Raw genomic sequence first — 27,274 nt, 5'->3', positions numbered from 1 at the left:
GTTTGGTTTTGCATAAGGGGCGGGATTATGATAATTGGAGGAATTTGCGAGAGTATAATGGTTTGATATATTTGATTTTGTATTGTGGTCGTTATCTATGTTTTTGGTTGGTATTATGTTTATATGGTTGTTTTTGTTGGTTGGTTGTTATTATGGTTATTAATAATACGATCTATAGTTGAAATCTGAGCCTAAATAAAAAGAAAAAGCAAGTGATTAGGTTTATGAGCAATCTAATTACTTATTCGTTTAAAACGCTATATAAAATAAAGTTTATTATTAATTTGCTGGACAGAGCGGTGAACATTATTATGCATAAGACAAAGATAACGATCCTGATCAGTTTAGAAATCTGTGTACGCTGTAAGGTTTTTACTTCTTAAACTTTTAAAATACACGTTTCGAATAGAAAGAAATCCTCTTCCTGGTACAGTCGCATGAAGAGAGAGGCGAAACAGCCCTACACAGCCCTGTCGCAGTACACGAATATAATCATATTGTTATTAAATTCTTTAGATACGCGATTCCATATTATATTAGCAGAAAAGCTTAAACTACCACTTTTTCACACGCTATTTCACATGTTAGTTAAATTTAATTTATTTATATATTATATATTTATATCTCTGACCAAGGGAAACGTCTCATTTTTTCAAAGAAATGTTTGTTCACAACGGCGACTGTCAGAAGATAGGACACAGCGGCTCAGGCACCCGCTGAATGGAAAAGGGGCACTTTAATGTTCTGTACGGCTAATACTAAAGCCAATACTAATATTCAATACTTTAATATCCTTTTCTGTATGTTTAACAATAGTGGGTACTGGCCTAATTCGTCCCTGCTCCCGTTGTTAGGTGTTAATGTCTTGTTAAGTGTGAATTTGTACCTGTTTCCCTGAGGTCTGGCTTTTTTTCTGGAAAACCATAACTCTGGTCTTGTCCAGATTGACTGTCGGCGCCCAGGTCTGACAGTGCTGCTCCAGCAGTGCCAGGTTCTGGCGCAGCCTCTGTTCTGTGGGCGACAGCGGGACCAGGTCGTCTGCACAGAGCAGGAACTCGATTTCCATAATTAATGCAGATCAGTAAATCAAGGGACAAAGCAATTATTGCGCCCGGGTCCTCAATGGGCTTTGACGTGCTAATGCGTTGGTTTAACAGTCCGGGTGTTGCAAGCCTCTAATGTCTCCCGACTTTGAAAACCAAGTAATAACTTAACTATATGTGCAAACGTTTCATATGTTGCTGTTGTGGATGCCTGTGGAGTGTATCTTATTTGCCGCGCACCCTCCCCCCCTCTATCCCACAATTCAATTCAATTCAATTCAAGGTGTTTTATTAGCATGGCAGATGGGTTCAATCAGTGTTGGGTATTTACTTTGCTTTGAGATTCCACTTTTAAAGGTGATATATAAATTTTTGACTAAAATAAATTGATATCTTTGTCTTCTAAGCTCTCTGTGTACAGTGGAGCCTCCTGTCCAGCCAGCACATGTCCACAGACATTCACAACAGCGACATATCATAAAACGTTTGCACATATAGTTAAATTATTAGTTGTTTTTCAGGAAGTTAAAAAAAACACTTGAACTACTTATCCAGTCTCTCGAAATAAAAAAACTAATAATAATGTAACATGCCACTGTTTGTTCATGAACAAAGTTATACTGAGATTTCCTTAGATACGCGATTAAAAAAAAAAAAAAAGAAATTGAATCCCCGGTGGAACACATTCCATAAGAATCAGCGCTTTTACAGTATATATCGCCTTTAAAGGTGGCTTCTCAAAACGCTTTACAGGATAAAAACAACAAGAACAGCAACAAGCTCTCTGTGTACAGTAGAGCCTCCTGTCCAGCCAGCACATGTCCACAGACATTCACAACAGCGACATATCATAAAATGTTTGCACATACAGTATAGTGTGCAAAAATGCACTTTATTTACTAAAAATAAGACAGAGATACTGTATCAATTTATGTTGCATTAGCCTGATTATGATTAAAAAAACACATATAATTAAACACGCGTTTGCGATTTAAATCAAAACACGTTTTAAATCAATATAAATGTTTATATTGTATCGCATACTGTCCAGCCTCCATTTCTCGATAAAAATTTACTCTATTACACACACACACACAATAGAAGCAGGAAGCAGAAGCAGGGACCGTTGTCAGAAGGGAAGAAGGTGACTATTCATTGTTATCAAAAATGACTTAGAATCGATCATGTTGTGATATTTTGAAATATAAAAGTCAATTGATTGTCCATAATATCGTTATTCTATTTTTTCGAAGAAATGTTTGTTAAAAGAAAAGTCCAGCACCAGCTGGATTTGAACACACAACCCGTGAGTTGGTAAGTGGGCACGTAGACCAGTAGGCTACAGGGGAAGTCGCATGAAGAGGGAGGCAAAACAGCCCTACACAGCCCTGTCGCAGTACACGAATATAATCATATCATTATTAAATTCTTTAGATACGCGATTCCATATTAGATTCCCTATTAATCAAATTCTAAAAGTATGCTTGTTGACTCCGGTATCTCTTTAGTTAACGACTTCGATGCTTAAAATGTTTAGGGAGAAATGGAATACTGGTGTGTATTTTTTCTTTAAAGTACCAAGACCAGCCATATACAGTACTGTATGTTTATGTTCCAAAATTAATATCGTTTATGGCCTTCACACGCGTTACAGTATGCTCCTATTCTTTTTATGCTCAGCTACTAAGATTTCCCTTCAGTGGTAAAATTCAATATCTACAACGGGCACAGCAAAGACGTTTACTGTAAGTCTTTCTACGACAGACCAACGGACCACGAGTGCCCCAGTCGGTCAACCAATCACGTACGGCGGTGCCGCGCGTCATCTTGTGTCACAATGCGCGACGCCACCTGCGGTACGTGTCTGTAACGCGCACTTTGAATGGCTGCATCTGTATATCGTCCAAAATGTGTTTTGTCAAGGCCGGAAAAGTAGAACCATATCGTTAAATACAAAGTACATGGTGCTGTTTAAAAACCCTAGAGATAAACTACAGATTACAACCCTGTCCCGGCAGATGTACCCCGGTAAAGCCAAATTTTATTTGGAAGCGTTCAATGACGCTACTAAAAAACCTTTCGGTTACTTGTTGGTGGATTTAAATGCCGACACCCCAGATGACTATCACTTGCGAACAGGTCTTTTCCCCCCAGATGTACCCACGGCTTATGTATTTAAAAAATCGAAAAGTCGGTGATGCAACTTGCAACCATAGACTCAGTCGAAAAAACACGTTCGGACCGTTGACATGTCTTCACGCATTCTGAGAAACCTGACTCTCTTACATTTTCTGGTAAAAGCCGCCCCCAATCAGTGGAAAGCTATTCTCTGCGGGGCTTCAAATGATCTTGTACAGGCCATAGCTGAAATCGTCTTGAATACCTTGAAAGGGAACATACCATTATCTGCTAAGCAGTTTGGGACCCTGAAGAAAAAGCGTAAGCTTATCAAGACTTTGAGTCGAAAGGGTCTTTCTCTTAAAAGAAAGAGACTCTTGGTGAACCAGTCCGGCGGTTTTATCGGGACCCTGTTGAGTATTGCAGTACCATTGATTACAGGGCTTCTACAATGTCAATAATGGAGCACGCTGAATAAATGTACCTTGTACCTCAGAAACAGCTCGATCAACTCCGAGAGCGGTCCGGTAACGAAAGCGATGTAAGAAAAATAACAACCCTCTGGTTGGATGATGAAATGAGAGACATTCTTCAGAACTCACATCTGGCCGAATATGACAAAGTGAAATTGTACAGTCAGGTGTTACAACGGTATTTGACATTAGTACGCCAGGAGACTTCTGAAAAGGGGACTTTAACTGTTGTACTACTAGAAAATGCACCCGCCGAGCTATCACGCACGTTACCACAACAGCCGTCATCGAGCGACGCTGACTTTGGGTGTATTTTGGACAGCGTGTCTTAGCGGTTCCGGAGAAATGCCGAGATATTGTTAAAGACTATGGCCCGCAATGAACAGATAATAGCCTGGAATGAAAAAGGAGACTTTGTGTACAAGGGGGCACCCGTTGAGGGCTCTCACATGATTGATCTTGTCAGGGCTCTCACGCAGCAGCAACCAGTTGTGGCCGGTAAGAAGCCAAAAGGTTGGGATGTATTTATGGAGGCTATGGCCGAAATCAACGTGCCAGGCACCTTGCTAGCCAATGCTGGTAACCGAGAGCTACTTGAAAAACTCAAGTCTGCCCCAATGGGGTGTGCAGGGTCTGTCAAAACTTTTAAACAACCAGTAGAGATGTCGACGCCCGACCCGGTCTCTAAGATAACAGCTGAAAGGAGACGATCATTAATACCTAGACCTACCTGGATGTCTTTGTAACATTTTTTCTCTCATCTGAGGGTCTGCGTGTTTGTGATAAATGACTTGACTTGAAATGTATATTAAAAACCGTGAGCAATATAGTTACGTTAAAAATGTTTGTAATAAAATGGCTTGGATGTAACGCGTATTAAAAAAAGCTTGAGCAATATAACCTTATATAACCGAGAATGTATAATAAAAATATTGTTTGATTTTAACTAATATTTTGTGTTCTTTTTTTAAATAATAACCACACAGACAATGAAATGGTTCGATTTCATTTTTATTTTAGACGGACAATTAACAATTATGACATGTTTTAAATTGGCGTAAGCAACCACATAATTGAACATTTGTATTTTCAAATGGCTTAAAAGGGTACAGGGGTCTCCATCTCATACATCGGCGGTTTTTCAGAAACATTTCAACCATGCAATCATTCTGGATTGCATTCGTAGAATAAAGTTCTAAAATGTTTCTAAAAGATAAGTCTTTACATCTATGGTGTAGAAAAAAGACACAGTGTAGGCCGCAGGTCACTGCAAAAGAATCTTGTAATTGTCTGTTGTTGTAAAATATGGAATTAGCATTTCTGTTTAAGAAGTCAATAATGTTCTTGGGAAAGAAAAAAAGCTTCGGGTGAAAATCCGTAGGAGTCGAAACATTCTGCTCCGTCGTCATCTGGTAGGTAAATAGCGAGCCAGTGTTCGCTGGGGCGGTTGTGTGGGTGAGTATTAACTATTAAACTTAGAGGGCACCACGCCAGTCTCTCGATCGGTAGTGCATCACTGGGGAACACGCCTAGAAAACTGTCTCGGGTGTAGCGGTCTCGGGTTAGAATGTCTTCCAGCTGTTTGGTGTTCATCTTTATGTGTAGGTTGTGTGGCCTCCCGTGTTTTTTATCCCAAGTTGTAAATGACTTGAAGTCTCATATCAAGCTCTATCACGTTGTTGAACAGCGCATACACAACCATGTTAACTGTTGTGGGTAGCGGTAGTGTGAAGTGTATTTCAGCTCTCAGATTACCCGTTTTGATAAGTGAATAATGACCTGTGCACTTGTCGTTGGGGGTGAGGTTGAAAGCGAACAATGTGTAACCATGCGCATACTCCTCGTGGTCCACCAGAAGTGGTTTGTCTTTCAGACGCTTCCCGGATGTTTCCACCAGATTAAAATATTCACGGACGCACTGCCCATTCTGGAAGTCTGGTTGAAGCAGTTTAGTGGGGGTTTGTTCACCGTCTGCATAGAGAGCCAGAAAGTTAACGTTGTAGTGTTTAAAATTGAAGGGGTTTTGTGTAAAACTGCCGCTGAATGCTGCGTTGTCCACGAACCCCAAAATGACCACTTTGGGTAACTGCCCGAGAAAGAGGTTTTCTTGGTTACACACACGGCTCCCTGCAGGCAGACTGAAGACTTTCATCTGTACGTGGTCTATGGGGTATTTAGCGTTGACCATCAGGAGTGCTCCGGCATGTCCCAGTCTGACCCCAGGTGACACTCTGACTCTTTTCACAAACAAAGATGCCGAGAGTATGCTCAGTTTGTGTTCTCCGGCGTTGTTCATTAAGCAGAAAGCATCTCTGTTGCGCGTGAGTTTTATTTTCAGGTCAACGCCATTCAGTAGTAGTTTGTCCTGAAAAAGCAGGTCTGCGTGAATGTGACCCAGAAGCTCCAGTTTTCGGCTTTGCGTCATGTATGATGCTCTTTTTCGGAACCCCTGATTGGGTCCATCCAAAACTGTGGACTTGTGTTGCCCGGCTGTGTCTTTGTAAAAGAGCCCGGTTGAATACTGCGTCTTCAGCGTCTCTTCACTGTAGTTCAGGACAGACTCTATAAAGGCTCTGTAAGGATACAGGCTGATCAACCGGTCTCCTACGGTGATGTCAACCTGGCTGAAGATGGCAGTGATGGAGTAATTCACCAGACTCACACGGGCTGCCGCATCAATGCCCCGACCGTCTGCTTCCGTTATTTTACAGGTCAAATAGAGCAGCGTGTTGTTTAAATCTAAATAATCTTCTCCGTTGCCTGCGATGTAGAATTCCAGAGGTGCGTTTTCTGTTAGGGCCGTGAGGGGCGGAACTTCTATGTAAAAGCTTTTCTAAATGCTTGTTTGGGTAGGCGGTAATTGAAATATGTCCAGCTCCGACTTTGTGCATTCTGCAGTCCCGCCGTGAACAAAAGCCATATTTAAAGTATGTCTCGTTTCGTATCTCATCGATTGCTGTGTGTCACGGCCCTCTTCTTGGTCGACCTGAAGCTTTTATGAGGTGACTGTCTTCTCTTAGCCATTCTTTTATCAGGTTTCGGAGGCCCCCGATGGTGAGATGATGACGTTTGTCTTTTTCTCTTGACACCTCTGCGGATGTATGCTAGACCCGAACCTTCCTGCTGATGTGCTGCCACCTTAGACATGACCGCGCTTGTAACGTTGCTAACAACGTCTTTGGCGATGTTTTTGGCTGCCGATGCCATGTACGGCTTAGCTATTTCAAACCCTCGTTTCAGAAAAGGCACGGCTTTTCTAAATAGTGCTCTGAAAATACCCCTATACCCACGCCGTACTGAACTGGTAGCCCAGAAAATCCTGGTAATCCGTAACCAGCCTGTTGTTTGTAGTAGTGTGTATACAAAGAAGGATCCCCGTAGCTCTTGATGACCGTCATCCTTTTAGATGTTTGTCGCTTTCACAGGTCTGAAATGCAGCTTGACGATGACCTTACCAAATGCAAATGACACGTGCACATTTTGATCCGTCTTTATTTCAATAGTGATGTTGTTAAAATGATCGATGCTCACCGGCACATAATGGGGCTTGTCGTACAATACTGTGACGAATTCACCATCCACATCTCTGAAGGGCACACAACGCAAAAGCGGTGCGTAGACGTCACCTATTAACTGGTGTTCTATGATATCTGTGTATATATACATGGTGTTAAATCTGCCAGTCATATCGACGGGGTGCAGTGATTTTACACTTCCGACACCCGATTTGAAACCCAACATCCTCGCCAAACGGTTATGCACATGTATAACAAACCATCACCAACAATCCTTACCGACCGGCTAATGGGGTTGTATTTAAGACTTACAGTCGTTAACTTGGATTTTTCCGCAGCCCGTTTCATTTCATACAAGAGCTGCTCAATGTTGCTGTAGTACCCTCTAGGTAAGGTACATGTCCATATAGTCTTGAGCTCTTCGCTTACGAACAGAAAAACTTCGTCTTCATCAAATGTGTTTAGCGTATGCGGATAGTGTAGCTCGACAAGGCCCACTTCCCAGCTCCTGTCCAGGTCAATCGCCTTTGCTAGATGCTCTGTGAAGCACGCGCTGGTGTTCTTTGGAAACATCTTTGAGGATGAATTACTGGCCAGCGTAACATAGAAGCCATTTTTCACCACCTCTATATGTCTCTGACCTCAGAAGCCTTTACCCAACTATTGAATTTATCGCTCCAGCCGCGCCACTTTACCAAAAGCTGTTTGTTTTTGCCATGCCCCCTGGCTACTAAAATCTTTTGGATGAGGTAGACGTTCTCAACATTGGAGTTTATCTTCTGTAGCTCTTCACCGTAGAAGGAGCCCTTAATGTTGTCGCCTGCGTAGTCCTGCAGTTTGTAATAGGGTCTCAGAGCCGAGGTCCGCTCTTTGACAATGAAAATTTCATCTGTAAAGGTCTGTTCATATCCCTTCTCAAACACTCCCTTTATTTTGGACACCCTCACACTATCACCCACACTAAATGAAAACTTTGACGGTTTTCTCTTAAAGTGTTCTCCATAGACCGTTCTCCACACTTCAAGGGAGTTGTCGGCCGTAACAGAAGTCGGGGTTCGTTTAATAGTTGTGTGGTAACTATGGTTATAAGAGTAAATAAGATCAGATAGGACGTCGATATATCGAAAGGTGTTTTTGTGTGTCAGTTACCTCCACATTTTTGTTTTAATAGTTCTCTTAAACCTCTCGACCACACTAGCTTTCATATCGCTGGCCGTAACGAAATGTTCAATATTCTCACGTTTGAGAAAATTTTGGAAGGTCCTGTTAAGAAATTCTTTACCCTCATCCGTTTGTAGCTTTTTAGGAGTACGACCCTCTTGAAGTATATTTCGGAAGGCACCTGTCACGGCCCCTCCAGACTTGGTTTTCAGCGGTACGGCCCAAGCATATTTAGACAATATGTCTATACATGTTAAGATGTAACAGAAACCGTCGTTGAACTCGCGGTGCTCTCTCATGTCCACCAAGTCAGCTTACCATTGCCAGTCCATTTCTGACATCAATGTCGTGTTTCTCTTAAAGCGTACGCGCGCCGGCTCGTGAAGCGTATAAGCCGCCTGGCCGGACAACCACTCGGCCACCCGGCCGCGGCTGGTGCCGCTCACACGCCGGGATCTCGCGGCCCTCACCAGACTCCCCACGCCGCTGTAACTCCCCGATTCCCTAGGGTTATAATAGAGAGCACTCAACCCCGCGGAAGACATGGTCGCCTTCCAACCCTGATACATGCTTTCATACACTTATTTATAAATCGAGGGATGCGGTTGCCGGGGCTTTTGGACCCTGAGGCTCAGGCCCGACCGGCAGGGGGAAGGTGGGGCATCCGCCCCATAACAACGCACCATTGGCTGACAAGGGGGCAGGACATCTGCCCACCGTGGACTCCCATTAGCTGAAAAAGGGGGCATGGCACCTGTCAAAAATGTTTGACGAAAGGTGTCGCTTTATACTACTGTCATGCCACCTGCAGAAGTTCTCAGATGACTCTGCAATTGTGGGATGTATCAAGGGTGGGCAGGAGGAGGAGTACAGAGGACTGGTCAGCAGCTTTGTGGAGTGCTGTGGTGAGAACCACTTGAAACTGAATGTAATAAAGACAAAGGAACTGATGGTAGATTTCAGGAGGAAAAAGGTCAAACCTACTCCTGTCTACATCCATGGGTGTGGCGTGGAGATGGTGGACTCGTACAAGTACCTGGGAGTGCACATCGAAGATAGACTGGAATGGTCTGAGAACATCGAGGCCATCCATAAGAAGGGACAGAGACGACTTTACTTCCTGAGGAGGCTCAGGTCCTTCAATGTTTGTAGTAAGATGCTACATATGTTCTATCAGTCGGTGATAGCGAGCGCCATTTTCTATGCAGTGGTATGCTGGGGCCCTGGGATTAGAACAGTGGATTCTAAAAGGCTGAACAAGCTAATCAGAAGAGCAAGCTCTGTCATTGGGTCTGACCTGGACCCCTTGGAGGTAGTGGCTGAGAGGAGAATGGTGTTCAAACTAGAGACCATCATGGACAACGTCTCCCATCCCCTCTATGACAGGCTTGTAGAAATGAAGAGCACGTTCAGCAACAGACTGATTCATCCACGGTGCCACAGGGAGCGCTACAGGAGGTCATTCTTGCCTTCTGCCATAAGACTGTACAACGCATCCACCTTGCGTCTGGGCAGAGGCAACATTGACAGGGACCTGTTTCTGGACTGAACAGTAAACTGCTACATCTGTTCTTTTTCTTTTCCCGTTTACAACCGTTTTTTGTGCAATATATGCCAGAGACCCTCGCGACACATTTATATTTATATTTATATCTATTTTTACATCTATATTTATATTCATATATGCAATACGATTTTTCTGCATACTGTTCTGTTCTAGTTTGTTCTTTGTGTGTTCTGAACTGTGAGTAACTCTTTTAGTGCACCCCTCACTGTACTGATTGTATTGTATGTATTGTATTATTATTATTGTATCATTCGTTACACTGTGGCTGTGTTGTCTGTGCTAAGCTGCTGTTGCACTGCAATTTTCCTCATAGGATCAATAAAGTATCTATCTAAACAAAACACATTTCTCAGTCTATAAGCGGAAATCATAAATTTAAGGAAATAAAGTATCTTGACGTGTAATGTGTGTATATGAGCACCATGTATGTGCTATTTATTTGAGAAATAAGGGTATTGAGGTTGATAACTTTTGTAATCATGAAAACAGATCATGAGATAAAAAGCAGTTTATCTGAACATGAACATTACTTAACGTAAATGCATACATTTTTGCATGGTGATACAAAGATATTTTAAGTTAAATTATCAAAGCTTTTGTATTAATTATTTACATTTAATTTTAAAATGAGAAGATAAGCTCAGATGTCTTCCAGTTATTCTGTTGGTATACATTGCTTTTAATGGAGCATTTTATCATTTTCACGCTAAGGTGTGTTCTGAATTTTGCAGTCTGAAACAATTTGTAGTTTCCTCTATCAATCTTCTGTTAACTGTGATGAAAGTTCTATTTGAAAGGTTTAGAAATATATACATACAAAATGTAGGAATATAATTGAGCTGGTCAAAATCTTATCTCCTTTTCTCCAGCTCAAGATGGACCTTTTTTTTCCTTGTGACTTGCAGTTATGCTATTTAGAGAGGTTAATTGTTTTTCCCTCAGACAATAAAATGAAAGCAAATGTTTTAAAAGAAGAATATTCCATTATTTCAATTTAATAATGAAAAAATAAAATGTAATTTTCTGGGAGTAACATATAAATACAGTATATCCATCTTTATACAGTATATGTCAGTACTGTAGGTTACATATTTTTTGTATTAAATCCAAATTGAAAGGGAAAATAAAAATGTTGATGTCTTCTTCGGTGACATCAGTTTGTAAAAATACAACACCTGATACTAAAATCTTCATAAACTGATTATTTTACAGGTATGACTAGAAATGTACCTCATCTATACCTTGCTCAAAATATTGCAGTGAGCTTTTTTGACTGGAATAAATAGACATAATCATATCCCAGCTCCAGCATTTTGCATAGCCCCCTTTCATTTTCATGATAGAGTTTAAGGTATTATTTTTACATGTTACTAAAAAGGGCTATCTCCAATTTAACACATATTTTAATACAATATTATAGCTGTTGCCATTTCCTCAATGGGCATTTGGCAGACACTCTGTGGCTGGAGAGACCCCGGAACTGGATGTTTCACTAGCAGCACCAGGGTGCTTTAAGTAATGAATGGAGGACAATTTGTATGGAAAATTATTCAGATATGGAGTAGAACAGATCTGTTATTAAATTCTCTGATTTGTTTGGTCCTGTCCCTCACCGTAAATTACTATGGAAATTAAAATTTTGCTCTCTGTACACTGTGGAGTTTGAGTCTTTAAATAGCCTCAGGCTAGGGTGGTATCAGAGCAGGATGGGTCACTGGTGTACACAGGTGGAAGAGCTAATGGTAATGGAGCTTGCCCAGGGAACAGTGGTGCTGGCAAAAGAGGAGAGAGGGTTTGTACTCTGCAGAGACCGGAGCTTGCAAGGGCAGCAAGGCCTTGCCAGCCTGGACCTGCAGAATGGAGTATGCAGGCTTTCTCTCTATGCAACAGTCTGTCCAGGGAGGTGCAGCTACTCAGTTATGATGGATGTTCAGAATTCACGCTGTGCTTTTGATCAGAATTCAGTTCAAAATGGTAGAGTGGGAGAAACCATGGTCAGGAGAGGTGAGGGCTCTGCACTTAGGATGATTGTTGAAGGGAGCTACAGCTCATATCCTGCCAAAGGTGAAGAGCAGAACAAAGGTGAAGAGCTCTGCACAGTTTTAACGTTGCAATTAAACAATTCAGAACCTTCCCTGATTTTGCTCCAGCAGCTGGACTCTAGGATGCATCTCTCCAAGTAAAGAATGGACTCTCTCATCCTGGACATCCACGGCAATCCCTCCGTGTCTGCCATGAAAAATGAGTGTGCAGTAACGGCTTTTGTGCAGGGACTGACATCAATGGTCTTTTTCTGGCAGGTACTTCTTTGAGGCTAGCTATTGAACAAGTAGAGAGCTTAGACTGCTTCAGCTGATCTTGCATTGAAGGGAGCATTATTAGGCGTCAGGCCAGTAGATTCAGAATAGGAAGAAGATAAGATTGGGGAAGGAGGAATTTAGCTGTAGGGTTTAGACCAAGGGAGAGGAAGGCTCATGTTGTTGGTACTGCATGAAGTGTGAGCATCTACACATATAATACATTTGCAGGAGAATGGAGGCAGAAGGCTGGCATGGGCCAACTGTGGATGAGGGAATACTATGAATACTACACTGTGCACAATCAATGCCAACTGCACTGTCAGGGCATGTAGCTGAAAGCTCTTGTCAACACTGGGTCCTCCATTCTGCTACTTACTGTGGGTTCAGATGGAAGAAGACTTCAGTATGGCTGTACTCATTCATGCATGGATCCCATCTTAGGGAAGGGGATGTTGAGAGTAGGAGGCCACACCAAGTGTTCTAGCTAGCCCCCATCTGGGACACCTGCATATTCAATTCAATTCAATTCAGTTTCTTTTTATATAGCGCCTTTCACAACAAGGTTGCCCCAAGGCGCTTATCAATGCAAATAACCATACATTTTGTGAATACAGAACAGACCAGAAGACAATGGAGGGGAGGAACCAAAAACTCCTTAGTTAGGAGGAAAAAAACCTCTAGGGGTCCAAGGTCAACTGGCTGCCCAACACTTTTGGGCATGCCAACATTATATAATTTTTAAAAAAGAAAGAAATTAATGAGGGTATTAATCCATCCATCCATCATGTCTTCTGTGTGTTAGTACTCAATGCAGATCTCTGTAGACCAGTAAATTCCTCCTAAAGGATAGCTATATCCATGATGTCCTTCTTGGATCCATGGCAGTGATGCAGCATCACATTCAGATGGTACCGAGCCCGGGTACCATCCGGACATGTGAGGAGGAGAATAGGATAGTTTGGTCAGAATTTACCTGGTGGGCCAACATAAAGACACACAATGGCATGTACAGCAGCACCAGCAGCCATGGTTGCAGCAGGCTATAATGTAAGGTGTGAGTAGGCTAGGCTGAAGTAATATGTCTTTAGTCTGGATTTGAATACTGAGATTGACACGGCATCCTGAATATGGGGTGGGAGACTGTTCCATAAGATAGGGGTCCTGTAACTAAAGGCTGTACCGCCAACTGTTTTTTTTTATTAATGTGTGGAATATGAAGAAGACCTGCATTCTGTGATCTAAGCAGGCAACTTGGATGTTATACATTAATATGTTCCATTAGATAGACAGGTGCCTGATCTCTGAGAGACTTAGAAGTTGAAGGATTTTGAAGTCTGCCCTGTACCTGACAGGAAGACAATGAGGAGAGCTACAGTAAGTATGGGGGTTATATGGTCATACTTTCTGCTCCTAGAAACAATTCTAGCTGCTGCCTTCTGAATTCGCTGTAAGGTGTTGAAAGAGTGATGGGTGCTCCCTGATAGTAGGGCATTGCAGTAGTCTAACCTGCTGTATACAAGAGCATGTATTAATTTCTCTGTCTTGAGTGGAGAGAAACTGACATAGTTTTGCAATATTTCTTAACTATACAAAGCATGTTTTCGATACTGTTTTAACATGAAAGTTAAATGAGAGCCTTGTGTCTAATATGACGCCTAGGTTACCTGCTGAGTCTTTGAGGCAAATTTTTAAATCCTCTGAGTTAAGTGCTGAAGTTATAGTAGTCCTATCAGTATTGTTGCCTCCAAACAACAGAACCTCAGTCTTATCAGAGTTGAGTAACAATAGTTTTTACACATCCAAGTCTTTACTTCAATAAAGCAATTAACTAAAGTGATAATAGAAGGGTTGTTGCTAGGTGTAAACAAAATGTATATTTGAGTGTCATCAGCATATTAATAAAAGTTAATGTTATGTTTTCGTATTATCCTACCTAGCGGCAGTATGTAGAAAGAGAACGATATTGATCCCAGCACTGATCCCTGTGGTACCCCAAATTGAACTGCGCTGTTAAATTGAATGCACAAGCACTGTTGCGTTCCTCGAGTCAGTAGCTAACAGAATATCATTTATGACTCTTGTTAATGCAGTTTCAGTGCTGTGGCCTGGGCAGAAACCAGACTGGAATTTCTCAAGTATATTATTTGAGTCCAGATACGACTGAAGTTAGGCCACAACTATTCTCTCAAGAATGTTACATAGAAATGGGACGTTTGAGACAGGCCTGTAGTTGTTAAGAACTTGTGGATTTAATTTTGGTCTAACAACCGTTACCTTAAATTGGCAGGTACAACGCCTGATGCAAGGGACGTGTTCAATATACTAATTATAGGTCCTGCCAGTACTTCAAGGGAATCTTTGACTAGCTGAGTGGGGATGGGATCTAGCGGACAGGTGGTTGACTTTGTCTTAATAATTAATTTCTTGAGTTCTTGTTCATTAACTAATTGAAAAACACTAAAGAGGTACTCATATTGTTTCTGTACCAGACATCTTTGTGGCTTATTTGATTGTGTTTAAAGTCTGATGGTGTTAATTTTATTGTTAAAGAAGTTCATGAAATCGTCACGACTAAAGAGATGGTGCTATTGAATCGGTCTTATTTGTAAGTTTAGCTATTGTCCTAAATAGGTAGTGAGGGTTATTTTTATTGCTTACTATAAGTTCAGAGTAGTAAACTGAACGCGTTCTTATATTGTTGCAGGCTATCAGTCCAGCCGACTTGCAAACCATTAGACCTCCATTTGCACTTTAATTTACGGCACTCCTGTTAAAGGGATCGTGTGTGATCATTATACCTTGGAGAGTGTCTAGTGGTTTTGACTACCTTTAGGTCTTTAAAGGTCTTTTTATTACCTTTAAATCTTTTTGCTTACACCACTATACAAGCCTATTGTCCAGCGCCAACCTGCAACCATGAGGACTGTGAGGAGATGGTCTCAGGAGGCTATGGAGGATCTACTTGGTGCTTTGGAGGCTACCGACTGGGATGTGCTGTGCAAGCCACATGGGGACGACATAGACAACATGGTGGACTGTGTCACAGACTACATTAACATCTGTGTTAATTCCCACCATTCCCACCAAAGACATACACTGCTTTCTCAATAACAAACCCTGGATCACCAGTGATCTGAAGACTGTTCTGAATGACAAGAATAGAGCATTTAGGAGGGGGGACAAGGAAGAGGTTAAGCGTGTACAGAGGGAACTAAAGCAGAAGTTAAGAGAAAGCAAGGATGCATACAGGAGAAAGGTGTACAGGACAAGCTGCAAAGGAATAGGGTGGGGGACGTATGGAGCAACATGAGAGAGATCACTGGCTTCAAACTGGCTGGGGGTGTAACAGGGGAACCTGGTGATGGCCAACGAGCTGAACCAGTTTTTTAACAGATTTGATTCAGGGCCGTCTGTGGCTCACCTCCCATCCCCCCACAGCCACATGCTCCCTAAGCCCTCGCAGCTGCGACTGCCCAACACCTCCTCCATCCCCCCACAATCATGGCTGCCTACAGCTACAACCCCCAACGGCCACTCACCCACCCATCCCCCACAGCAGCCACTCTCCAACACCTCCGCCATTAACACCTGCAGCACTGACAGTGCTATAAGCACCATCCGCCAGGCCAGGCTGACCATCACGGCTGACCAGGTGAAGAGGGAGTTGAAGAGGCTGCACCAGGGTAAGGCCACAGGACCAGATGATGTTTGTCCCAGAGTTTTGAGAGCTTGTGCTGATCAGCTGAGTGGAGTGATCCAGCGACTGTTCAACCTGAGCCTGCGCTTGCAGAGAGTCCCTGTGCTCTGGAAGACATGCCTGGTCCCAGTACCAAAGAAAGGGCGCCCCTCTGTCCTCAATGACTACAGACCAGTTGCGCTGACTTCTAACGTCATGATGACACTGGAGAGGCTGGTCTTGTCCCACTTGAGACCCCTGGTCAGTTCGTCACAGGACACCCTACAGTGTGCCTACCAGCCCAGTGTTGGTGTGGAGGATACAATCATCTATATGTTGCAAAAAGCCTACTCCCACCTGGACAAGGCTGGCAACTCTGTGAGGATTATGTTTTTCGACTTCTCCAGTGCCTTCAATACTATCCAGCCCTTACTGCTAAGGAGAAAGTTGGAGGAGATGTAAATCGGTGCCTCCATGATTTCATGGATCACTGACTATCTGACAGGTAGACCACAGTCTGTGAGACTTCAGAACTGTGTGTCTGAATAGGTAGTGAGCAACACAGGGGCTCCTCAGGGGACAGTTCTTTCTCTGTTCCTCTTCACCCTCTATACTTCAGACTTTAAATACAACTCAAAATCGTGCCACCTGCAGACGTTCTCAGATGACTCTGCAATTGTGGGATGTATCAAGGGTGGGCAGGAGGAAGAGTACAGAGGACTGGTCAGCAGCTTTGTGGAGTGGTGTGGGGAGAACCACTTGAAACTGAATGTAACAAAGACAAAGGAACTGGTGGTAGATTTCAGGAGGAAAAGGGTCCAACCTACTCCTGTCTACATCCATGGGAGTGGTGTAGAGATAGTGGACTCATACAAGTACCTTGGAGTACACACTGACGATAGACTGGAATGGTCTATGAACACCGAGGCCATCTACAAGAAGGGTCAGACCCTACTTTACTTCTTGAGGCGGCTCAGGTCCTTCAATGTATGTAGCAAGATGATACATATGTTCTATCAGTCGGTTGTGGCAAGTGCCATTTCCTACGTGGTGGTATGCTTGGGCTCCAGGATTAGAGCAGGGGATTCTAACAGGCTGAAAAAGCTCATCAGAAGAGCATGCTCAGCCATTGGGTCTGGCCTGGACCCCCTGGAGGTAGTGGCTGAGAGGAGAATGGTGTCCAAACTAGAGGCCATCATGGGCAATGTCTCCCATCCCCTCTATGACATGCTTGTGGAAATGAAGAGCACGTTCAGCAATAGGCTGATCCATCCAAGGTGCAACAGGGAGTGCTACAGGAAGTCATTCTTGCCTTCTGCCATAAGATTGTACAACGCATCCACTTTGCGTCTGGGCAGGGGCAACATTTACATTGCCATGTTTTTGGACTGAACAGTAAACTGTCTGCTACAGATGCAGCCATTCAAAGTAAGCGGCACAGACACGTACCGCGGGTAATTGGCTATGGCCTCGTGCATCTTGACGCGTGATTGGTTGACCGACAGGGGCACTTGTGGTGCGTTGGTCGGTCGTAGAAAGATTTAAATGTCTTTACTGTGCCCGTTTTAGTATTGAATATTTATATGGAATTTTACCACTGAAGGGAAATCTTAGTAGCTGAGCATAAAAAGAATAGGAGCGTACTGTAACGCATGTGAAGGCCATAAACGATATTAATTTTGGAACATAAACATACAGTATATGGCTGGTCTCGGTACTTTAAAGAAAAAATACACACCAGTATTCCATTTCTCCCTAAACATTTTAAGCATCGAAGTCTTTAACTAACGTGAATTAGCGTGTAAAAAAGTAGTAGTTTTAAGCTTTTCTGCTAATATAATATGGAATCGCGTATCTAAAGAAATTAATAACGATATAATTATATTCGTGTACTGCGACAGGGCTGTGTAGGGCTGTTTCACCTCTCTTCATGTGACTTCCCCAGTAACCCACAGGTTGTGTGTTCAAATCCAGCTGGTGCCGCGACTTTTCTTTTAACAAACATTTCTTTGAAAAAATAGAATAGCAATATTATGGACAATTAATTGACTTTTTATATTTCTAATTATCACAACATGATCGAATTTAAGTCATTTTTAATAACAATAGTCACCTTCTTTCCTTCTGACAACTGTCCCTGCTTCTGCTTCCTGCTTCTATCGTGTGTGTGTGGGGGAGGGGATCCCTTTAGATCTCCCTTCAGATTTAAAAAGGTTATTAATTATATCTTCGGTGTCGCATCTTCCCAGTGTAGCTGATCTTTTGCTGCCTGGGTAAACTATCACAAAGCTTTAGAGAACTTAACATTTCTATTATCAACAAATTGTTAATACGATGTTTACATTGGCATTATTAATTATTCACTTGGGTGTATGGAGGACTGTCAGCTGTCACTGAGAGTAGACCCCCATCTTAGGCTGCGCAAACGATCTTTTAATTTTTATAGAGAAATGGAGGCTGTACAGTATGCGTTACAATATAAATATTTATATTGATTTAAATCGTGTTTTGATTTAAATCGCAAACGCGTGTTTAATTATATGTGTTTTTTGATTCACAATCAGACAAATGCAACATAAATTGATATATTTGTCTTCTAAGTATCTTAATAAACTTTCAGCATAGCTTTCTCTCCATTTAGATTTATTTTTCTTGGGATTTTGGGATCAAACGTGGAAAGATTAGATTGTAATCGTTTTTATTTTTTAAATACATTTTAGAAAAGTGTAATCTATACTAAAAAGCTGTACACCACCTGCTATATAGATACATATTGTAATACTTTCGGGTTTGGATAGGACGGACACAAGAACTCAGACTTGCGGAGTTAAAGCAAGTTAAAGCGTTTATTTTTCTTCTCCGTCACCACCTGCCAGCCCGGCTCTCCCGCGCCCCCGACCAGAGACAGACAGCCCCCGCCCGCCAACAGCGCGAGCCAACACACCGCCCGCGTGCCCGAGAGAGAGAGAGAGAAAAGAGAGAGAGAGTAACACCCTGGGGTGCAGAAGCAGGAAACTATTTACAAGGAAAACGGATATCTCCCCAGACTGTACGCCTGCTTCACTGTGGGACAGCTGCACCTGTCAGCGGCCTTCCTAAACCCCGCCCTGACCACTTTCACTCCTGTCCTGCCCCTCACCGCGCACCCCAGCCAGGTGCTCTTCGGCCTCTGCCGGGGGTGAATGCGCTGCAATATGTTTAGATATTTAGACCCAGCGCGGCACAGAGAGAGCGTCTGCATTTATAACTTAGTTTTTAAAATTAGTCAAGCACCATATGAAGCATCTCTTCTTACTTTTAAGTCCCTTAATTATCATTAAGCACAGCTTTCTCACCACTTAGACTACTTTTTGATACCATCCTTAGACAAAGCAGAAACTTGTTGTACTTTCTAATGACATACAAGTTGAAAGATTACAGATTTTTATCGTCTTTAATTTTGTTACGTTATACATTTTAGAAACGTTTCATCTATACAAACACCACAAAACTATTCTCGATTGTATTTCTGAATGTTATGTTACACTTACAGTAGTTCAGTGTTTTAAATACATCTAATTAAGAAAGTTAGGTGTTAGCATAAACTATTAGTAATCAATAATATTGAATTTAGCACTGTAATAAGTTGTTGCACTTTCCCCCGCATCTTGTAAAAATATATTTTCATTGTTCAAATATACATTAAATCTGACTATCATATAATAAGTTAAATACAAAACCAAAGAAAAAACAGGGTAAAATATAATTCAAAATATTTTGCTAACAATGTTAGCTGTTTATAAATAATAAAATGTATTAACTAAGGAGTAGGATGGAACAGTTGTTAGTATGCTTTTTGTTTTGTTTCTTTTTCATAAATACAACAGTAGTACCTGATGTCTCAGTGGCTTTCAAAATTAAATTATGCATGCAAACCTGTGAACTGGCCTGTGATACTGGCCATGTAATACTCTGCATTGTGGAATAATAGTTTATTTTAAAGGATAGAGAAAGCACAGAAAACAGGCAGTTAGATTGATCAGATTAGTATGAAAAGCCATTTAGCAAAGAGGGAATGAGAAGAGTGACAAACTAGTATACTTTAGATCTTTTTTTATGAACCAGGGAAAATCTGATCATGTTTCTCTATAACAATAATAAAAAACTTTATTTTATATATCACCTTTAAAAGTGGCATCTCAAAGCAATACAGTAGATGTAAAAACAATTAAATGGACCACAGATTGCAAAGTAAATACCCAGACAAACGCAAACGCGTTTTTAATAAAATGCTTTTATTCATTCATCAGAGAGAGAGAGATACATCCAGCAGAGAGAGACACGCACACCGGTTTTCATTGACAAAAAGTAATTGTTTTTTTTACATTCCTCTTGTCTAACAGGAATGTTTTGTTTGTGGACAGTATGTAGACTAGAGGAAAAGAGCGCCTCCTTCTTCGAAGCATTTCGTTGATCCGATCATGAATTCTTTTCCAGTCGCACGAAGTGTTGAGAATCTCCGATTCACCATGCTACTAATGGTTTCTCGGAGATTAAAAGGCAAGGCACTTTTGCCTCTGGACCCATTGAAATTTACAGATGTGGTCCACCCCCAGTAAATTTCAAAAGTCACAAGATTTCGAAACACGAGTGCGGCGTAGCGGTCGGCTCTCGCTTTCCCATCTATACCGATGCACTGCAAATACAACCCCCCCTCTTTTTCGTGAGTGATGGGTAACAGTTGGATATCTGGGAGAATTATTTGTCCCACTGGCGTCTGTGAATTCCGCTCTGTAAACGGTGCTTCCTGAGGGGAGATAGATGGCGGGGACAGCATCAGCCAATTCCTGCGCGGTGAGCGGAGAGGCTGGGATGGAGTGTTCTGAGGCGGTGTGTCCTCTGCGGGGGACAGAGCTTCCGCCAGGCATTGCAACCTGCGCGGCGGGGGGAGGCACTTATCGGGAGACAGCTGCTCAACTGTTTGACTGCCGGAACATACTGTCTCCTTCTTCTGCATCTTCAGGAGTATCTCTAACCTCCCAGTCTACCCAGTAATGCGTCGTACTGCTCCCACTGCTGCCGAAAAGTCTCCGTACAGGTGCTGCTTCTACAGGTTGGCACCCTGGCCAGTGGCTGAGAGCAGAGACCCACAGCCTGTGGCAAAATAACATAATTCATGTAAGAAATAAAGTCACACAGTAGTATTCATCAGTTGCGGAACAGACATCAAAATAAACTTTTCTTTTTATCCATCTTACCGCTTTCTTTTTTACTGTCCTGGTGGTAGATTTCGAAGATCGTTTCGCCCATGCGGTGTTTTCCTGAAGAACAGGCTACGAAGAAATATTTATAATTGAATGTAAAATTCAAAACGGCAATAATACCTTGTAATATGCGCTATAATCGCGTATTTCAGATAAAGCCTGCTGTATTTGCTTACCCTTCGCTCTTTGGAAGCTGGGGCAGCAGAAGCACCTCGTCTCTTCCCATAAAAGGTCTTGGTCTCCATACTGTACTATGTTCACTGTAGTGCAGGCTCGCAGTTTTTTTTTTGTGATGGGAACTCACCCAATCCCTTGGTGTATTTATGCTATATTCTCATGTAAGGCTAGAATGTGCTCATTGTCTTCCAATGAAAGGCAGGTTCCTTTTGCCGAAGTCGGGAGACATTAGAGGCTTGCCACACCCGGACTGTTAAACCAACGCATTAACACGTCAAAGCTAGCCTGTTGAGAAGCCGGGCGCAATAATTGTTTTGTTCCTTGATTTTCTGATCTGCATTAATTACAGAAATCAAGTTCCTGCTCTATGCAGACGACCTGGTCCTGCTGTCGCCCACAGAACAGAGGCTGCGGCAGAACCTGGCACTGCTGGAGCAGCACTGTCAGACCTGGGCTCTGACAGTCAATCTGGACAAGACCAGAGTTATGGTTTTCCAGAAAAAAAGCCAGACCTCAGGGAAACAGGTACAAATTCACACTTAACAACAACACATTAACACCTAACAACGGGAGCAGGGCCGAATTAGGCCAGTACCCACTATTGTTAAACATACAGAAAATAATATTAAAGTATTGGCTTTAATATTAGCCGTACAGAACATTAAAGTGCCCCTTTCCATTCAGCGGGTGTCTGAGGCGCTGCATCCTATCTTCTGACAGTCGCTGTTGTGAGTCTGTAGAGTGTATCTTATTTTTAGTACTATATTTGTATATTATATTCCCTATTAATCAAACTCTAAGAGTATGTATCGGCTATGTATGTGTCCAGCCAGTACAGGAGGCTCTACTGTACACAGAGAGGGATGGGAGGGGGGAACAAGCTGCCCAGCTGTGTGGAATGCTACAGAACCCTAAACAGACAATACACACTAGCCGAATATTTGACCGAGATATCCAGACACAGCTGGATGAGCTCCACCAGCCAGGACAGGCAAATAAGATACACTCCACAGACATTCACAACAGCGACATATCATAAAACTTTTGCACATATTGTTAAATTAATACTTGTTTTTCAGGAAGTTAAAAAAACACTTGAATTACTTATCCAGTCTCTCGAAATAAAATTATTTTTCAAGCAATGTAACTAACGTCGGGCAATGTGTTTTTTTTTAATCCAACATTGACAGCCACATCTTAAATCTTGTCAGTCAGCTCTTTTTTCTCTATTTGAATTGTGGCGATTCAAACAACTTGGGATAACAAGTGGTCTCAAAGTCACCAAGCTCACAGAGCTTCAATAACAGATGACAACTTCCTTAGTCCTTCCTTAGTCTTCCTGAAATTGTCAGATTATGAGTGAATAAAAGCATTTTATTAAAAACACGTTTGCGTTTGTTTGGGAGCTACATTTTGTATTTTTCATTTGTGAGATATAATGATGTGTTCCTGCTTACACATCGCACGACTTTAAAAGCTAGAAAAACAGGTTTCGATTCGTGTCTTTTTCACATTATCTGGCGAGCCTTGTTTTGTCAAAGGACAGCACATACTTTGAAAAGACCGCAAATGTATTAGCAAGGATTAATTGCACTATGGACCGCACAAAGAAATTTAAAATAGTCTTCTTTAGGTGTGAGGGCAGGAGTGGATCGCAGCAGGCATAATCAGCAAATAACAAGAAAACAAAGAACAGGGCAGGTGAGATGAGTATCCAGACAGTGAGTGATCAGAAAAAGGAAACAATTGTTATGCCCGGGTTTTCAACGCAATTTTTTTTAACTTGCTAATGCATCAGACACATTTCCTGGCTTATTGTGTTTTAAATAAAACAGGAGTGTCTTTCCCAGGTATTAGCTCATCGGTATGGTGTTTTATCTGTACCATACTGTATACAGGTACAGACTTCAAGCTGCACCACTGTATCGCTTTGGTAAGGAGATGGACTATGGCCAAAATCACGAAGACTCTCTCACACCAAATAATGAAGATGAAAAGAAACGGGAAGTCAACATGAGATATTGTACAGCATTTGGCTTTGATGGACATCTTCGTTTGTGAAAGCACAGTGAGACGACATTATAAAGGGGAGAGGAGGCAAAGAGAATCTAAAAAGAGGACAATTCAAAGGTAAATAACTTTCTAAAAATACTTTTCTTGCATGTAAATACAACTACGCACATTATTTTTAAAACTAACTGCTGATCTCTTTTTTTTCAAGTCCTATTGTGCGAGCCATCGACAGACTGATGGATGAAAATGATGAACTACCGGCGATGCAAGTTCAAAAACAGCTATGGGCTGACCTCGGTGCGAGCGTTAGTCCGACATCGATAAGAAGAGTGCGCAGAAGGCTTGGATGGAGATACAGAAAAACCAACACACGCCCCATGATAAGGGTAAAAAACAAAGAGGAAAGACTCAAACAAGTGCTCCAATGGATTGAACAGGGGGAGGCATTTCATGATGTACTTTTCACCGACGAAACAACAGTGGCTCTGGAACAGTTTTCAATAACGTCATTTTGTAAAAAGGGGAGATATGTGGACAAGCCAAAGCCCAAACAACCACTGAAGGATCACGTTCGGGGGGGGGGGGGTATTTCTAGAAGAGGCCCTGGACCACTTCTTATTTTCGAAAGGAATTATGGATCGTGAATTCTCCGAGGAAGTCGTGGTGAAACAGCATGCCGCCCCATATATCAGGGAGCACTTTGGATCAAGGCACCGTCTCTTTCAAGACAACGATCCGAAACACACAGCAGCAAGGGCGAGGCTTGTAGCAAAAGGAGTGAACTGGGTGAAAACTCCAGCCGAATCTGAATGTCGCAGATCTAAATCCGATAGAGATGGTTTGGCATTCGCTGAAAGACTATGTTCGGAAAACTGCTAAACCCGTCACAAAGCAGGAACTGATCGATGTGATCTATAAATTCTGGGAGGAAGAACTGACCGAACAAAATTGCAACAATTTTATTAATAGGCTGTTTCGTGTTCTTCCTAGGATTGTTGACCGGGGCGGGGGACATTCGGGAATGTGAGTCTGATAAAGACAGTCTCACGTTTGTGGACAGTCTGTCCACAAACAAAACATTCCTGTTAGACAAGAGGAATGTAAAAAAAACAATTACTTTTTGTCAATGAAAACCGGTGTATGTGTCTCTCTCTGCTGGATTTGCATGTATAATTTAATTTTGAAAGCCACTGAGACATCAGGTACTACTGTTGTATTTATGAAAAAGAAACAAAACAAAAAGCATACTAACAACTGTGCCATCCTACTCCTTAGTTAATATATTTTATTATTTATAAACAGTTAACATTGTTAGCAAAATATTTTGAATTATATTTTATCCTGTTTTTTCTTTGGTTTTGTATTTAACTTATTATATGATAGTCAGATTTAATGTATATTTGAACAATGAAAATATATTTTTACAAGATGCGGGGGAAAATACAACAACTTATTACAGTGCTAAATTCAATATTATTGATTACTAATAGTTTATGCTTACACCTAACTTTCTTAATTAGATGTATTTAAAACAGTGAACTACTGTAAGTGTAACATAACATTCAGAAATACAATCGAGAATAGTTTTGTGGTGTTTGTATAGATGAAACGTTCCTAAAATGTATAACGTAACAAAATTAAAGACGATTAAAATCTGTAATCTTTCCACTTGTATGTCAACGGAAAATACAAGACGTTTCTGCTTTGTCTAATGATGGTATCAAAAAGTAATATAAGTGGTGAGAAAGCTGTGCTTAATGATAATTAAGGGACTTAAAAGTAAAAAGAGATGCTTCATATTGCTTGACTAATTTTAAAAACTAAGTTATAAATTCAGACGCTCTCTCGGTGCTGCGCCAGGTCTAAATATCAAAATATACATTTGCCCCGGGCAGAGGCCGAAGAGCCCCCGGCTGGGGTGCGCGGGGAAGAGCAGGACAGGAGTAAAAGTGGTCAGGGCGGGGTTTAGGAAGGCCGCTGACCAGTGCGGCTGTCCCACAGTGAAGCGGGCGTACAGTCTGGGGAGGTATCCGTTTTCCTTGTAAATAGTTCCCTGCTTCTGCACCCCAGGGTGTTACTCTCTCTCTCTTTTCTCTCTCTCTCGGGCGCGCAGGCGGTGTGTTGGCTCGCACTGTTGGCGGGCGGGAGCTGTCTGTCTCTGGTCGGGGGCGCGGGAGAGCCGGGCTGGCAGGTGGTGACAGAGAAGAAAAATGAAGGCTTTAACTTGCTTTAACTCCGCAAGTCTGAGTTCTTGTGTGCGTTCTATCCGAACCCGAAAGTATTACAATATGTATCTATATAGCAGGTGGTGTACAGCTTTTTAGTATTGATTACACTTTTCTAAAATGTATTAAAAAAATAAAAACGATTACAATCTAATCTTTCCACGTTTGATTCCAAAATCTCAAGAAAAATAAATCTAAATGGGGAGAAAGCGATGCAGAAAGTTTATTAAGATACTTAGAAGACAAATATATAAATTTATGTGGGTAGCTGCGTCAGCATGCGTAGGCTGCAAAGGAACAAGTAATAGGTTTATTCCATGCTGAAAAAAAGAAGAAAGAGAACACAACGTTTCGGCCGTGGAGCCTTCTTCAGGTGTCATCATGTCTTCAGGCACCTGAAGAAGGCTCCACGGCCGAAACGTTGTGTTCTCTTTCTTCTTTTTTTCAGCATGGAATAAACCTATTACTTGTTCCTATATAAATTTATGTTGCATTTGTCTTATTGTGAATCAAAAAACACATATAATTAAACACGCGTTTGCGATTTAAATCAAAACGCCATTTAAATCAATATAAATGTTTATATTGTAACGCTTACTGCACAGCCTCCATTTCTCTATAAAAATTAAAAGATCATTTGGGCAGCCTAAGCGGGGGGGTCTACTTTCAGTGACAGCTGACAATCCTCCATTAACCCAAGTGAAAAATTAATAATGCCAATGTAAACGTCATATTTACAATTTGTTGATAATGGAAATGTTAAGTTCTCTAAAGCTTTGTGATAGTTTACCCAGGCAGCAAAAGATCAGCTACACTGGGAAGATGCGACACCGAAGATATGATTAATAACCTTTTAAATCTGAAGGGAGATCTAAAGGGATCCCCCCCACACACACACGATAGAAGCAGGAAGCAGAAGCAGGGACAAAAGTCACAGCGCCTGCTGGATTTGAGCACACAACCTGTGGGTTACTAGTCAGGCCTGTAGACCAGCAGGCTACTGGGGAAGTCACATGAAGAGAGGTGAAACAGCCCTACACAGCCCTGTCACAGTACACGACTATAATTATATCATTATTAATTTCTTTAGATACGCGATTCCATATTATATTAGCAGAAAAGCTTAAAACTACCACTTTTTTACACGCTATTTCACATGTTAGTTAAAGACTTTGATGCTTAAAATGTTTAGGGAGAAATGGAATACTGGTGTGTATTTTTTCTTTAAAGTACCGATTCCTGGAATCTGACTGGCTGACACCCTTCTGAATATCTGGTATATGGAAAAGAAAGCGTAGATCAAAAAGATTGGATTCTCATGTATCTGATACAAGTATCTTTTAATACAGTCTTTGTTGTGCTCTTGAGGATCCTTGTGATATTTTGAGCTCTGGTTGAATGATAAGTGTCGCAGTTTAAATAATTTTCGTAGTTAGAAATTATGAAACGCTCTGTTAAAAGCAAGGGAGTTTTTATGTCCGTTACAGTAAAAGAAAATGCCTGACAAAGTAGGGCTTGGACAGATTCCAAGTATTTGTACAAATGTGCTAAAGAAATTAGCAAAAAAAGTCATTCCTTTATCGTATTGACTAGCTAATGTCCTGTCCTCGTTAGTTAGATCAATTAAATGCTGTGGTGTTTGTCAAAGAAAAAAATAAAAGTATTTTAGTTTAAAATGACGGTTAGAAAGAATGTGGACCAGCGTAATACTGTGAGTTTACAGCTTGTCCAAAGTCATTCATTATTAATACTATTAGTAATAT

At 41.7% G+C, this 27,274-nt stretch overlaps 1 pseudogene; it reads right to left on the bottom strand.

Moving 5' to 3' along the window:
• Positions 1-11,613: 11,613 nt before the first annotated feature.
• The window catches only part of LOC148840770 (uncharacterized), a 103,141-nt pseudogene continuing 87,480 nt past the window's right edge, over positions 11,614-27,274 (bottom strand).

The sequence above is a fragment of the Atractosteus spatula genome, chromosome 1 (genome assembly GCF_055471065.1).
Source record: "Atractosteus spatula isolate fAtrSpa1 chromosome 1, fAtrSpa1.hap1, whole genome shotgun sequence".
Taxonomy (NCBI): Eukaryota; Metazoa; Chordata; class Actinopteri; order Semionotiformes; family Lepisosteidae; genus Atractosteus; species Atractosteus spatula.
Note: the sequence above shows the minus strand (reverse complement) of the source record. Positions and strands in the feature narration are given on the sequence as shown.